This window comes from Solanum pennellii, chromosome 10, assembly GCF_001406875.1.
Source record: "Solanum pennellii chromosome 10, SPENNV200".
Taxonomy (NCBI): Eukaryota; Viridiplantae; Streptophyta; class Magnoliopsida; order Solanales; family Solanaceae; genus Solanum; species Solanum pennellii.
This window is the reverse complement of record NC_028646.1, coordinates 64,376,274-64,393,984: the sequence shown is the minus strand read 5'-3', so window position 1 is coordinate 64,393,984 and position 17,711 is coordinate 64,376,274. Positions and strand designations below refer to the sequence as shown.

The 17,711-nt window shown below is 31.3% G+C and overlaps 1 pseudogene; it reads left to right on the top strand.

Moving 5' to 3' along the window:
• Positions 1 to 4,737: 4,737 nt before the first annotated feature.
• Positions 4,738 to 16,651, top strand: LOC107001488 (annotated as a pseudogene).
• The last annotated feature ends 1,060 nt before the right edge of the window (positions 16,652 to 17,711 follow it).

Here is a 17,711-nt window from a genome sequence, read left to right as displayed (position 1 = left end):
TATATATATATATATATATTTGTGAGTTTTTGGCATAAAATTTATATATATTTTTTCATGTTTTCCTAGTTTTTAATAATCAATTATTCATTTTCAGGGTTTATCGAAAAAATAAAAATATTAAAAAATTGTTGAAATTATTGAATTTAAGGTTAATATATTTATTCGTGAAATTTTTTTGTTGATTTTATATTTTTCATCATATTTTTTAATAATCAATTACTCATTTTTGAGATTTACTGATACACAAAAGTTTAAAAAATTGTTGAATTTAAGATTACTTACTATATTAATTTATAAGTTAATTTTATATTTGTTTTCACATTTTTCCTATTTTTATTAATCAAACACTCATTTTCAGGATTTACCGAAAAAAATAAAAATTTAAACAAAATTATTGAAAACGAGTCTGGTAGTTTATTTAAAGGGGGGTGATTTATGGATCGAATTAGGTGTTTATGGGTCCAATTTTTTAAAGGCATAACTAATCCCTATCCATTTTCTTATAAATGTCATGTGGTAAGTCAAAATTACATGACAATTTCATGTGACATTTAAAGAAATGAAAATGAGTAAGATATGTCTAGCAGACCAACTAACGCTCATAAAGCATATCTATGCCAAAAGTTGGACGGCAAGGGCATGAGTGAGCCAAACTTTATAGGGTATATCTAGACCTTTTTGAATAGTTTACTAAAAAAGGAACCTCAATTACCAACAAAAAAATTCGTTGGTAAATTAATCAACTCGGTTGACAAATTGAGTTACCAATCAAATGCCAATTTATATTAATCCGTTGCTAAAAAGCTCGTCGATAAATATTACCAAGTGATTTCAATTTGTTGGTAAACTTACCAACCAAAAATCAGTTGCTAAACATCCAAAGATGTTGTTACAAAATTTTAAAATATGGCCCTGAAATTTCCGTTGGTAAATTTACCAACTAATTTTTGGTTAGTTTATCGTTAATATCTTTACTAACGAATTGAAAAGGAGTTCAGTAAATTTTTTTCTTCATTTTTCGATTCATACATTTGTAATTGGTTGATAAATTTGTAACAAAAAATTTGTGTTGGTAATTTACCAATAAATTTAGAATACCTTTTTTCTTTTTTTTTTTTATTTTTTCATCCGGTGTTCGGTACCCACATTGGAGCCCGACTAAATCTGGATTCACACCGAAAAGTCCCACATTTGGTGGTAAAGCACTCCCTAACAAAGATGTGTACCCAATGAGAATCGAACCTATGACCTCATGATTAACGATGCAGGACTACTTACCACAACACCACAATCCTTGTTTGTAATAAATTTAAAATATTTTCGTATGATTATTTATTTTTCTAATAAATTTACTAATTGATTGTTAGTTTATTGGTAATATATCATTAATATTTATTAATTTATTGCACTTAAAAATCTAAGAACAGGAATTTAATTTCAAAAATGTTAATCAATTTTATAAATCATATTTGAATGAAACAATGCAAAATCTATGATAACAAGTTAAATTAATCTCAATATGAGACAAATCATTATATCAAAAAATTTAATTTGAGCACGTTTATAGAAAAATATTGACCAATATAAATTTTGGCCAAAAGTTAAAATGCTTAACAACATAAACTGAAAACGGAAGTGTCAAAACCTGAAACAACCATCTTGTTAGATATAAAAATCACCTTTCGAAGCTAATCGAACAGACAGAATTTTCATCAGATCACATTTACAAAAAATTCTAAGCAAAATCAAATTTTTGCCAAAAGTTAAAAGTTAAACCGCCTAATGGTACAAATTGAATATGAAAACCTCAAAATCCAAACCAACCATCCTATAAAGCGAACAATGATCTTTTATAGCTATCCGCGCTGACGAAATTCAAATTCGAGCATGTTTTTCAAAAAAATTGACCTAATTTAAAATTTAGCCAAAATTTAAAAGTTAAAACGCTTAACGACACAAATTGAAAATAAGTCTTAAATCCCGAACCAACCATCCTATGAGATCAAAACTGAACTTATATGCTAACTGCAGTGACAAAATATCAATTCGAGCACGATTATCAAAAATATTGACTAACGTAAAACTTTGATCAAAACTTAAAAGCTAAAATGCCTTACGACATAAACTGAAAATGGAAGCCTCAAAAGCCGAACTCTCTATCTTATTACATCAAAAATGATTTTTCGCATCTAATTGTCTTATATGGGTACGTTATCAAATATATTGACCAAAGTTAAATTTTTGCTAAAATTTATATGTTAAACACCAAACGACACACAGTAAAAATGAAAGCCTCAAAGCTCAAACCAACCATCCTACTAGATAAAAAATGACTTTTGGAGTTAATTACGCTAACAAAATTTTCATCTGAGCACGTTCACAAAAATATTGACCAAAGTCAAATTTTGGCCTAAACATAAAATTTAAAACATATAACTTCACAAACAAAAATGAAAGCCTCAAAACATGAATCAACCTTCTCGTTAGATAAAAAACAACCTTTCGATGCTAATGACACCGACAGAGTTCCAATCTGAGCACGTTTACCAAATATATTCAACAAAGTCAAGTTTTGATTAAAAGTTAAAAGTTAAAACGCCTAATGACACAAATTAATATGAAAGCCTCAACACTAGACGCTGATTTACCGAAAAAAATTAACTACAATTGGTAATTTACCAACTATTAAAATATAAGTTACTAATTAATAATTTACCAATAAATTTTATCAGAGTTGATAATAGTTACTATTCAAGTAAACATTCATATGTAATATTACCAATTAATAATTAATATATTGGTAAACTTTACCAATGGATTAGTGATCGGTTGGTATATTACTAACTATTTTAATGATAGTAGTAATTTAGTAACTACAATCTTTATTCGTCGGCAAAATTTCAAACTAATTTGATATTGGTTGGCAAGTTTACCAACAAATTACATTACGTTACTAATTTACCAACATATTTATATTTGGTTGGTAAATTTAGCAACACAATCTTGTCGTTGGTAAATGTTTGGTTAGTAATTCATTGGTAATATGTTAATAAATTATATAAATAATTTTTTTCATATTTAACAACCGATATATACTCGTTGGTAATATTACCAACAAAAGATGTGCGTTAGTAATATTTCTGTTGGTAATCCTTTGATAGACACTTGCCAAAATTTGACGTCATTTTTTTCCGCCATATTTACCAACTAAAATACTTAGTTACTAAGATTTATGTTAGTAATCTGTTAGAATTTCATTGTTAAATTTTAAAATATTATTCGATTAGAAATATGTTTTGGTAATTTGTTAGTAGAATACTAACCAACTTAAATTATTAGTAAAATTTGTTGGCAATTAGAATTTTTTTTGTAGTGAGAGACATATTTAACCCTTTTTCCTTGCGAAAAATAATTGACGGACATCCATAGGTCGATTTTCCTAAAAAGAATTCATTGATAAAACCTACGTGCTCAGTTGATTTAATATGTTTTTAGTAGTGTCATTTTTAGCAAAATAAGAAAAAAAAATTCATGTTTTACTCTTAATGTTAATTACTTATTCTCTAAATCAATTTTTTATGATCTAAGATTAAACATCAAATATGAATCTTATGATAAAATTTAATATCAATCGTCATTTTTTTAAAACATAAAAAATATGATCTAAACAAATAAAAATAATTAAGGAGTATTACATACTAAAAGTTTCGGATTTGAAGGGTTCTCCTTCACATACATAAACTTCTCCTCTCTAAGAATAATAAAACAATTTCTATATAACCAAATATTCCCTTAGTTAATTTTTATTTATCCATGTTTGATTTACACTCCTTTCAACAAAGTAATAAATAAAATGATAATTACAGTATATCACCTCTTTGAATAAAATAAATTTAATAATTTAAAAAATAACTATAGTTAATAATAATGAAAATCGATTGAAGATTAAATAATTTTCTTTTTAATATAATAGAGAAGTAAAAGTAGATGTAGGATGGACTCCATCAATATCTCCACATGTTCTAAAACATTATAAATAGGAATGGAGCCATTATGCTTTAGTGTATTAGACAGTTGAAGAAAAATCTAATTTGCAACTTGGCAGTAGAGACAAGATTAATAAGGTATATGCCCAATTTTTTTTTATTTTAAAAGAAAATATTAAGATCATTTCATGTAACAATTTAATTTTTCAGATCTACAAGTAGCTTAATAAGTGGAGTATTACTAATTTCTCTTCTTAAAAAGTTACTACTAGTTAGTATGGATAGTCGATATGTCAAATATATTTTGTGGATAATAATCCTAATTAATTAGTACTAGTGTAGATAATCCTAAATACTCGCAACAAATACTCCCTCTAGTTTATATTAACCGTATTCTTTGATATTTTTATACAGTTAAAAAAGTGAATTGTTCAAAATTTAAGAGAATTGTTGAGACTTTTTTTTTCCATACTTATCTTTTATTTAATGAGGTTCTAATTCCTTAATATTTTCTAGGAGAATAGTTTGAAAATAATCAAAAGAATAATAGTATAAAAGTAATATTTAATTTATGCCTTAAAATAATTTTCTTAAGGGTGTCTCATACCCCAATAATTCACTTAAATGGACTCAGTGGTTAATCTCTAGACCATCTTAAAAAGAGTAAATGGAACTTTTGAGTGTTGCATTTATGTTGATCCACTGGCAAAATTAGAAATTTCATCGGAGGTATTCAAGATTTTGAAAAATGTTGTTGTGCACACAAACCGTTACAACAGATCATGAGTTTATAATTGCATATCGCTATGGCAATCATCATCCTAATGTTTGGGGAGACCATTCTCTTGCCTACGCTGATCTTTTGATAAATAAATATTTTTTATACCATCCATATACGAAATAAATTCATATGATGATATCACATATATTCTCAAATTAATAGGGAGTCAATGAAGGGAAAGAGAAGCAACATGTAGACCTAAAAGAAATAGTGAGAAGGATGTTAGTGATGGCTCCTTCAAAATCTACGCCTAAACTTGATCTTATCAACATAATCCAACTCCTTGGTGTAGCTTATCATTTTGAACCGTGAGATTGAGGAATCATTGAGTTACATGTACACTCATTATGAAGAATGGGTTGGTGATCTTCATGATATTGCTCTATGCTTTCGATTACTTAGATAACAACGTTATTATGTTTCATGTGGTAAGTATCATTCAAATTAATAATTACATATCCTCATAATTTCCTTTTGAATTAGTCGTTCACACATAAAAAATATGAATATTGGACGTAATATTATAGATACTATGTGTATCGATAAGCTATATAGTTTAAGTTAAGCATATATATATATATGTATAAGTGATATAATATATAGTATATCATTTTGGGGAAAAAAATTCAAGCAAATATTATATTCCCCAAACTTAAGGAAAATGACTTTCCTATATTAAATTTTTAAAAACACTTTTGAAAACTCCCTTTGAACCTTGCTACCTGACCCCAACTTGTACTTGAGACCTATGATATGACTTTGATTTGCGTACGCCTTCCTATCTTGACTTGGGACTCGGTTCTCAAGTTAAGGTCAAAAGTTGGATCTCGATTTGGGGTTAGGATCGAGAGTCGAATTTCAGGTTGGGTCTTAGATTAAGGTCGGGACCAGAAGTTGGGTTTCAGGTTGAGTTCGGATCTAAGGTATCAGGTCAAGATGAGGAGTTGGTCATGTGTTAGGGTCTAGAGTCGGGTCTCGGGTTAAGGTCGAGATCCAGATACAGGACTCAAACTCTCAACCCCGACCTAGGACCTGACTCTTGGCCTATACGAGACATGATCTCTTGACATCAACCTTTGAGCTGTGACCCGACTCCTAACCCTAACCTTGACACCGAATCCAACTACCTGACTCCTACCTTGACCCAAGATCCGACCTGACTGGCAGCTTAATCTTGTGTACATCAATCATCTCAACATGTATGCTCATTGATAGTTCAAGAATGTCATGTCCTCTTTTACTTTCTCATAATATACATATAATTTAAAGCAGATGCTTTTAGGAAGTTCACTAACGAACAAGGAAATTTAAAGAAAGAATTGATTATAATGTGCATGGATGTTGAGCTTATATGAGCCAGCACAATTCAGAGTACATGGTGAAGAAATTCTTGATGAAGCACTAAATTTCACCACCACTCAATTGAAACTAATTTTGCCTAAATTGAGCAACTCCCATCTTGCACAACAAGTAGCTAACACACTCAAGTTTACAATTAAAGATGGCATGGTAAGGGTAGAAACAAGGAAATACATATCATTTTACCAACAAAATCAAAATCACAATCAAGTCTTACTAAACTTTGCCAAATTAGACTTCAACATCTTACAAAAGTTGCATAAAAAGGAGCTATCTGATATCACAAGGTACGTAACTCGCCATGCACAATTTTTTTTCAAGTAAAATTATTTTGATCAAACACAATATTTGCAAAGATTATGCTCCAACTTCGAATATGAATTATAATCGGATATAGATGATTAGAGAATACATGATGGAATTGCAACATATCGAAAATATGGAGTACAAGAATTAGGATAGAAGGTTAGTGGGTAGCAGTGCATCCATACTCTTGTTGCCCTTACAATAGCTAGTAATTGTACGATTACTCTGGTAGTTTCTTGTTCTTCGATTCATGTTACTATCTAATATTTTGTGTAGTTCATTTGTTGTATTATGTTGTTGTAGTACAGTTCTGTTACTAGCTATATGTTGTTGTTTTTTCTATCTATTGCCTCTTGTACTTATTATATCTTTTTCTAGATTGTTTTTGTATTGAACCGGAGGTCTATATTTCAGAAATAATATTTCTACCTTATTATTGTAAGAGGTCTGCATATACTCTTCATATTTTATTTTGTAGGATTACACTGAATATGTTATTGTTTTTATAAGTGGTGGAACGAATTCGAAATGGTGAATGCATTACCTTATATAAGAGATAGATTGGTAGAGGCATACTTCTGGAGTTTAGGCGTTTTTTATTTTGAGCCTCAATATAGTGTTGCAAGGAAAATATTAGCAAAAATTTCATACATCACTTGTATTATTGATGACACATATGATATCTATGACACACTAGATGAACTTGCTCAATTTATAAGAGCAATTGAAAGGTTATAATTCTTTTTTTTTATTGTTATATATCATGTATATATTCATAGCTTACAATAATTTTAATTATAATTGATCTTAATCTTTTTTGTATATATATAGGTGGAATATTGATGCTTCAGAACAATTTGTGAGGTCCATCCCCATGTACCAAACTTTGAATAACTTTGTGCTAATTTCAAAGTTTGGTAGAGTTGGTAATCTATAAAGAAGAAAAACTTGTTTTGTGCCAATTTCAAAGTTTGGTAGAGTAGGTAAGCTATGAAGAAGAAAAAAATGTTTTTCTTCTATAGCACATTTGGAGGGTAGTGTATTTGTTCTCTATAAAAGGGAGGAGAATTCTTCATTCTAAGTACACCAAAAAGAATTACAAAAGGAGAGAAAGAAGAGTGAGGCATCACAGAAGAAAATAATCTGTGAGGAAAAATAGAGAGTGTGAGCGATATTGTAGTGAGGTGGAAAAATCAAAAGAGTGTTATTTCTTTTGAATGTGTAGTGGTCTTTGGAGTTTTACTCAGACACACAAGTGTAAAATCCTTACTATAGTGATGTTCGTTGCTCCTCTCGGGTCGTGGTTTTTCCCTTATTTAGGAGGGTTTCCACGCAAAATCTTGGTGTCATTATTTATCTTTTATTCTCGTTGATTAACCGTATTGTTGTGTTCCACATTTGTTGCCTTTATTACTGCAAATATTATTTCTGTTACGGATTTATTCCCAACAATTGGTATCAGAGCACAGGTTCTGCTCATTTACAGAAATATTTTTTGCAGCTTATTGTACTATACTCAATAAAAAAAAATGTCTGGAGTAAAGTATGAGGTAGAAAAATTCAACGGTGATAGCGGTTTCTCAACGTGGCAGAGAAGGATGAAAGACTTGCTCATCCAACAGGGTTTGCACAAGGCACTAGGCGGCAAATCCAAAAAGCCCGAATCCATGAAACTTGAGGATTGGGAAGAAATGGATGAAAAGGCTGCTAGTGCAATCAGATTGCACTTAACAGATGATGTAGTTAATAACATCATCGATGAAGAGAGTGCATGTGGCATTTGGACAAAGTTAGAAAATTTATACATGTCCAAAACGCTGACAAATAAATTGTACCTAAAGAAGCAGTTATATGCGCTACATATGGGTGAAGGTACAAATTTTTTGTCTCATTTAAATGTACTTAATGGACTAATCACGCAGCTAGCAAACCTCGGAGTAAAGATCGAGGATGAAGATAAAGCCATAGTGCTCCTAAACTCGTTGCCATCTTCCTACGATACTTTAGCAACAACCATTTTACATGGTAAGGACTCTATTGAGTTGAAGGATGTCACATCAGCCCTTTTGCTTAATGAGAAGATGAGAAAAAGGCCTGAAAATCACGGACAGGCTCTCATCACGGAAAGTAGAGGCAGAAGTTACCAAAGGAGCTCAAGTAACTATGGTAGATCCGGAGCTCGTGGAAAGTCCAAGGTCCGATCAAAATCGAAGGCCAGAAATTGCTACAATTGCGATCAACCAGGACACTTCAAAAGAGATTGTCCAAATCTAAAAAGGGGCAAAGGGGAAAGCAGCGGCCAGAAGAATGATGACAACACAGCTGCCATGGTGCAAAATAATGACGATGTTGTTCTCCTCATAAATGAGGAAGAAGAATGCATGCACTTGGCAGGTATAGAGTCGGAATGGGTGGTCGACACAGCAGCATCTTATCATGCCACACCGGTAAGAGATCTTTTTTGCAGATATGTAGCCGGTGATTATGGCAATGTGAAAATGGGTAACACAAGTTACTCAAAGATTGCGGGGATCGGAGACATTTGCTTAAAAACAAATGTTGGATGCACATTAGTGTTGAAAGATGTGCGCCACGTACCTGATTTGCGGATGAACTTGATCTCGGGAATTGCTTTGGACCAAGATGGATATGAGAACTACTTTGCAAATAAAAAATGGAGACTCACCAAAGGGGCATTGGTGATTGCAAAAGGAGTTGCTCGTGGCACGTTATACAGGACAAATGCAGAAATATGCCAAGGTGAATTAAATGCGGCTCACGAAGAAAATTCTGCAGATTTATGGCATAAAAGAATGGGTCATATGAGCGAGAAAGGATTGCAAATTCTTTCCAAAAAGTCACTCATCTCTTTTGCCAAAGGTACAACGATAAAATCGTGTAACTACTGCTTATTTGGTAAACAACATAGAGTCTCATTTAAGACATCATCTGAAAGAAAGTCGAATATACTTGATTTGGTATATTCTGATGTTTGTGGTCCAATGGAGATAGAATCGATAGGAGGTAATAAATACTTTGTTACCTTTATTGATGACGCTTCTCGAAAATTGTGGGTTTATATCTTGAGAACCAAAGATCAGGTGTTTCAAGTATTTCAAAAGTTTCATGCTCTGATAGAAAGAGAGACAGGTCGAAAGCTAAAACGTCTCCGAACCGACAATGGAGGTGAGTACACTTCAAGAGAATTTGAAGAGTACTGTTCAAACCATGGAATCAGACATGAAAAGACAGTTCCTGGAACCCCACAACACAATGGTGTAGCTGAGAGAATGAATCGCACCATTGTTGAGAAGGTGAGAAGCATGCTCAGAATGGCTAAATTACCCAAGACATTCTGGGGTGAAGCAGTTCGGACAGCGTGTTATCTTATCAATCGTAGTCCATCAGTTCCGTTGGAGTTTGACATTCCGGAGAGAGTTTGGACCAACAAAGAGTTGTCTTACTCGCACCTAAAGGTGTTCGGTTGCAAAGCTTTTGCACATGTACCGAAGGAGCAAAGAACCAAGCTAGATGATAAATCAGTTCCTTGCATATTCATCGGATATGGAGATGAAGAGTTCGGGTACAGACTATGGGATCTTGTAAAGAAGAAGGTCATCAGAAGTAGAGATGTAATCTTTCGAGAAAGTGAAGTTGGAACTGCTGATGATCTATCCGAGAAGGCCAAGAAAAAGAATGGTATAGTTCCTAATCTTGTTACCATTCCTTCTTCTTCTAACCATCCCATAAGTGCAGAAAGTATGATTGATGAAGTTGCTGAGCATGAAGAGCAACCTGATGAGATTGTTGAGCAGGGGGAGCAACTTGGTGATAATACCGAGCAAATGGAGTACCCAGAAGAAGAACAATCTCAACCTCTGAGGAGATCAGAAAGACAAAGGGTAGAATCAACCAAATACCCTTCCTCAGAGTATGTCCTTATCAATGATGAAGGTGAGCCAGAAAGTCTTAAGGAGGTGTTGTCTCATCCAGAAAAGAGCCAATGGATGAAAGCCATGCACGAAGAGATGGGATCTCTACAGAAAAATGGCACATACCAGCTAGTTGAACTTCCAAAAGGAAAAAGACCACTTAAGTGCAAGTGGGTCTTTAAACTCAAGAAAGATGGAAATGGCAAGTTGGTGAGGTACAAAGCTCGATTGGTTGTAAAAGGCTTCGAACAAAAGAAAGGTATTGATTTTGATGAAATTTTTTCACCTGTTGTCAAAATGACTTCTATTCGAACTATTTTGAGCATAGCAGCTAGTCTAGATCTTGAAGTGGAGCAATTGGACGTGAAAACTGCATTTCTTCACGGAGATTTGGAAGAAGAGATTTATATGGAGCAACCAGAGGGATTTGAAGTATCTGGAAAGAAACACATGGTGTGCAAATTGAATAAGAGTCTTTATGGGTTGAAACAGGCCCCAAGGCAATGGTACAAAAAGTTTGACTCTTTCATGAAAAGTCAAACGTACACAAAGACCTATTCTGATCCATGTGTATACTTCAAAAGATTTTCTGACAACAATTTTATTATTTTGTTGTTATATGTGGATGACATGTTAATTGTAGGACAAGACAAAGAGCTGATTGCAAAGTTGAAGAAAGATTTGTCCAAGTCATTTGACATGAAAGACTTGGGCCCAGCACAACAAATTCTAGGGATGAAGATTGTTCGAGAACGAACAAAAAGAAAGTTGTGGCTATCTCAAGAGAAGTACATTGAACGTGTACTAGAACGCTTCAACATGAAGAGTGCTAAACCTGTTAGCACGCCTCTTGCGAGTCATCTGAAGTTGAGCAAACAGATGTGTCCTACAACAAAAGAGGAGAAAGAGGGAATGGCTAAAGTTCCTTATTCTTCAGCAGTGGGGAGTTTGATGTATGCGATGGTGTGTACAAGACCTGATATTGCTCATGCAGTTGGTGTTGTTAGCAGATTCCTTGAAAATCCTGGAAAAGAACACTGGGAGGCAGTTAAGTGGATACTCAGGTATCTAAGAGGTACCACAAGAGATTGCTTGTGTTTTAAAGGATCTGATCCAATCTTGAAGGGCTATACTGATGCTGATATGGCAGGTGACCTCGATAATAGAAAATCCACTACTGGATATTTGTTTACATTTTCAGGGGGAGCTATATCATGGCAATCAAAGTTGCAGAAGTGTGTCGCACTCTCTACAACTGAGGCAGAATATATTGCAGCTACTGAAGCTGGCAAAGAGATGGTATGGCTGAAACGATGTCTTCAAGAACTTGGATTGCATCAGAAGGAGTATGTCGTCTATTGTTATAGTCAGAGTGCAATAGACTTGAGCAAGAACACCATGTACCATGCAAGGACGAAGCATATTGACGTGAGATATCACTGGATTCGTGAAAAGATAGAGGACGGATCTATGCAGGTCATGAAGATCCCTACTAGTGAAAACCCTTCAGATATGCTGACCAAGGTGGTATCAAGGGACAAGTTTGAGCTATGCAATGAACTTGTCGGCATGTACTCAAGCTAGAAACCTAGAGCTACCTCCTTCAGGGTGAATGGGTCTGGAGGGGGAGATTGTGAGGTCCATCCCCATGTACCAAACTTTGAATAACTTTGTGCTAATTTCAAAGTTTGGTAGAGTTGGTAATCTATAAAGAAGAAACACTTGTTTTGTGCCAATTTCAAAGTTTGGTAGAGTAGGTAAGCTGTGAAGAAGAAAAAAATGTTTTTCTTCTATAGCACATTTGGAGGGTAGTGTATTTGTTCTCTATAAAAGGGAGGAGAATTCTTCATTCTAAGTACACAAAAAAGAATTACAAAAGGAGAGAAAGAAGAGTGAGGCATCACAGAAGAAAATAATCTGTGAGGAAAAATAAAGAGTGTGAGCGATATTGTAGTGAGGTGGAAAAATCAAAAGAGTGTTATTTCTTTTGAATGTGTAGTGGTCTTTGGAGTTTTACTCAGACACACAAGTGTAAAATCCTTACTATAGTGATATTCGTTGCTCCTCTCGGGTCGTGGTTTTTCCCTTATTTAGGAGGGTTTCCACGCAAAATCTTGGTGTCATTATTTCTCTTTTATTCTCGTTGATTAACCGTATTGTTGTGTTCCACATTTGTTGCCTTTATTACTGCAAATATTATTTCTGTTACGGATTTATTCCCAACACAATTACCATCATATATGAAGATTCTTTATTGTCATCTTCTAGATGCTTACAAAGAAATTGAGAAAGAGTTGACAAATGAAAACAAGTCATTTCTAGTAGACTATTCCATAATAGAGGTACTTATATAAATTAAGAAAGCAAACAAATGTTTGAATTGAAACAACTCTTTGAAGAGCATAAAAAAATATTTCATCAAAAAGCATGAGTGGTCGAGCGATAGAATTGTCCCAAGTTACAAAAGGAACTACTTGGGTTCAATTCGAAGTAATTACTATATATTTTTGGGTAAAAAATGCTCAAATGAGTCATTCAACTTTTAGAAAAGACTCATTTATGTCATCTGTTAAATGTTTGACTCATCTATGTCATTGCAACAAAAGAAAAGGCTTATCCATGTCATTAAACTCATGTTTTGCAAAGCCATTTTTTACGGTCAAACAAGGTTTAACGCTTTTCAATTGAAGTTTTTGAATCAAATGTACACGTTTTTTTTTTCCTTTAAGAACACAAGAAAAACATAAACAACTCCCAAATTTTAACATCTTTAATTCTTCACGAAATCATCTCAAATTTCGATTACAATAACTTTTTTATAAAAAAAAAAATAAAACTATAAAATTATTTGTAGAGTTTAAAAAATTCACCAGTATTAAAAAAATATTCCAAAACATGAATATTAGTCCAAAAGTTTCACAATTTTGCTTTGATTCATGTTTTTTGTAGTTACTTTTTACATTAGATCTTTGTTGCCTAGTGTTTTTTGAGCCTACGTTCAAAATTTCAAATGATTTGAAGTTGTGGGGAAAATTTACCATTAAAGAATGTTAAAGTTTTGAAATTTTTACAAATCTCAAGTGGGTATTGTTGAATTAGGTTAAATTCGAGTTCAAAAGATATTAAGTTTTGGTATCTAGCTCGAAAGCAAACTACTCTTGAAATTCGAGGCAATTTGGTGAAGAATTGAACAAGTTTGAAATTGGAGAATTGTTAATATTTCGTATGTGTTCTTGGTGTTCTTAAGGAAGTAGAAACAATAAATGTATATTTGATCCAAAAACACCAATTGAAAAGTATTAGACCTTGTTTGCAAACCCCGAGTTAAAAAAAATGGCGTGGATGAACATTTTCTTAAACAAAAATGACATGGATGAGCCAAACTGTTAATGCAAGACATAAATAAGTTTTTTCTTTAATAATAATGGCATGGATGAACCAAACTTTTAAGAATGACATAAGTGAGCTTTTTCTAAAAGTTTGATCGTATATTTGAGTCTTTCCCTATATTTTTTAATATTTCTGAAAAACAAACTATCCATTGATTATTAATTTTTCACTTATTTTTTAGATGAAAAAGGTGTTGAGGGCTTACTTTCAAGAGGCAAAATGGTACTATAATAAGAAGAAAGTACCAAAATCGGAGCAATATACGAAGAATGGAATTTCATCAAGTGGTTACCTATTGCTAGCACTACATCTTGGTTAGCAATGGGAAATATAACAAATAAAGATGCATTTGATTGGATAGCAACTGAACCTCCAATACTTATTGCTTCTTGTAGCATTACAAGATTACTCAACGATCTTTCATCACATGAGGTATACTATATCCTCCTCCGCGTTTTCATTAACGTGATATTGTTTAACTTGACGTAGAATTTTTTTGAAAAAATACTTAAAAACTTGTGGTAAAAAAAAGATGTATATATTTGTACTATAAATCATCTTATTAAGGATATATACAATCTTTGAGTCAATTTCCCAAATGGTCACCCAAGTTAAGGGAATTGCCTTAAAATATCATTTATGTTTCAGTTAGGACCAAAATATCACACAACTATCACTATTTTCCTCCAAATATATTTGACAATTCAAAAGTATCACTCTCTCCTATTTGGCATGACATGTCATTAAAGTTTTTTTTCCAATAATAGACTAATTTAATTCATTAAACTCATTTAACTAAAATAATGATCATATTGTTTTTAATTTTTTTAATTAACTTATTAAGAATAAATTTTCATACTTACAATATTTTATCATAATTAAACTTTTTATTTTTTATGTTATGCAGAATGTGTTTAAAACGTACTATAATCTCATCAATTTTAAATACTTATAAACACATACATTCAAAAAACATTGATATACACATCACTCATGAACACTACTTTACTTCAATTAATCATAAATTATATAATAAATCAATAATATTAAAGGACGATTAATAATTAAAAAATAATTATTTCGGTGCTTTGAAATCCATATGTACTTACAATATCTTTTTCTAAAAGAAAATACTAAGTGAATAATATTTATAGAAAATAAAATTTTGATCTTTATTTATCAGTATATTAATCTTATATAATATGTATACTATCGAATTAAATAAGTAAAATCAATTAATTATAAGTTTATTTATTGATGTTTGATTGTATAAAAAGTTATAATATAATATAATATAATATAGAATAAAAGAATAAAAATAAAAATAAAAAAAGTTAAATAATAATTTTCTCTTTCTTACCAATTATTTTGTCGACCTTACAAATTTATCTAAATACTTTTATTAAAAAAAATTGTTTAAAATTTTCAAATAATTTAGTTAGAAATTTTAAAATTATGAGGAGAGTTTTTCATTGAATTTTATTTGGTGACAATATATAAAGTTACTAGACTTTTTAAATTACTTTTCCTATACTCTTCATAAATTCTCATGTAATTTATATATTTATTTAGAGACATAAGTTTGATGAATTAAATAGGTCTAGTATTTTTTTAAAATGATTATATAATGACAAGGCATATCAACTAGAATTTAAGGAGACTTTTGAGGTATTTAGTATTTCTAATGGATAAAAAATATAATATTATTCTCTTTCTTTTATTTTTTTAAAAAACAATATCTAACATGAATTGCAAAATATACAATTAATATTATTGTAATGGTTAATTGACCTTTAGTATTATTGATTTATTATACAACTTATGATTAATTGATGTAAATTAGTGTTAATGAGTGATTTGTATATTAATATTTTTTTGAATGTATGTGCTTATAAGTATTCAAAATTGATAAAATTATAGTACATTTTAAAAATGTATTCTTCATAAAATAAAAAAAATAAAAAGTTTAATTATGATAAAAGATTTTAAGTATGAAAATTTATTCTTAATAGATTAAAAATAAATTTAAAATAAATAATTATTATTTTAGTTAAATAGGTTCAATGAATTAAATTAGTCTATTATAAAAAAAACAAAAAACTTTATGACATGTCATGCCAACTAGGAGAGAGTGATGATTTTAAAGTCCCAAGTATATTTGGAGGAAAATAGTGATAGTTGAGTGATATTTTGGTCCTAAATGAAACATAAATGATATTTCAAGCCAATTCTCTTAACTTGGGTGACCATTTAGAGAATTGACTCTACAATCTTCTTCTTTTTTGATAGTTTTACTTTTTAATTTCTTTCTCCTTACAAAAATAAAAAAAATTTCTCATCTTTATTCAAAATTTTGTTTTAAAAAGAATGTATTTTTTTCTTTTTTTACAACTCATTAATTCCAATTTTCCACATGATATATTTAAATCCACAAGATTAAAGGATATGTTAGTATATTCTACGTATCTTTAATTTAAGACCATACGATTAAAAGTTATTTACTTTAAAGCATTTATTTGATTAATTTTGTTTGTTTCATTCATGTTAGGAAGAACAAAAAAGAGGAGATGCAGCTTCAAGTAGAGAATGTTATATGAATGAATATAGTGTTACAAAGGAAGAAGTACACATAAAACTACGAAATAAAACAGAAAATTGTTGGAAGGATTTGAATGAAGAATACTTAAAAGTGGATGTGACAATTATACCAAGAGTTTTGCTCATGCCTATAATTAATCTTACAATAGTGGTAATTGATCCTGTTATATAGATGGATGAAAACAAGAAAAAGAAGAATTGTTTGGGGCAGGTTTTTTGTTCAATAAAAATATGGAATAAGTTAATTAAGCGTTGTTTGTTATGAATGGGCCTAGACAAGTATTGGCAAAGGGGCCCAATATCGATTAAGTGTCGATGTGTGGAATCCGGGTTGATAAATAAAGAATAGTGAGAGCAAAAAATGGTTATGAAGATTGTTGGAAAAAAAATGTCTACCCTCTCATCCCCTTTCTATGAGTTTTATTTCTCATCCCCTTTCTTCTACTTGTGTTCTTCAATTTCTATTTAATTCTTTAATTCCTTTATAATTTTAATTACGAGTTAGTGAAATAGATTTGTCGGGTGTTTGAATTTGAATTGAGTAGAACTAAATAGAAGTTGAAGAACACAAGTAGAAGAAAGGGGATGAGAAATAGAACTAAATAGAAATTGAAGAACACAAGTAGAAGAAAAAGGATGAGAAATAGAACTCATAGAAAGGGGATGAGAGGGTAGACATTTTTTTTTCAACAATCTTCATAACCCTCTTGTGCTCTCACTATTCTTTATTTATCAATTCGAATCCCACAAATCGAAACTTAATTCGGTATTGGGCCGTTTTGCCAATACTTGTCTAGGCCCATTCATAACAATACTCCCAACTCCAATAAGAACCTTGCCTCAAGGTTCGAGTAGGCATAAGCATCCCCTCGTATAATCAGATTGGCAAGCAACAACGAAGCAACTTCATTGGCAGCCTGTAGTACTATTGACATCGTGGTCTCATTATTGCTTAGCTGCTGATAAACATGGAAAAAATGTATACTAATGTGAGATTTTTCCAAAAGAGCAATGCACCTAATGATATCATCCAAACTTGTCCAAGCACTATTGGCAGCCACACAGATGCCAAATAGAAGCTGCAACTGTTAGGATATACTATTAACCATGCGTTTTGATATAGTATTAATATTGAACAATTGTTTATTTATTTATTCAATTCAATAAAGTGTTACATTAAATAGATCAATTGTCATATATGTGTCCTTAACTTATATAGTAGATGATTTGGTGTATAGAGTTTAAGCTTATACACAGAAGATTAAATCATCAGTTCTTATAAGTTAAAATTTATAGTTCACAATCATAGATGAAAATTTGGACAAAATCATCAGAAAGATTGTAGCACGAGATTAA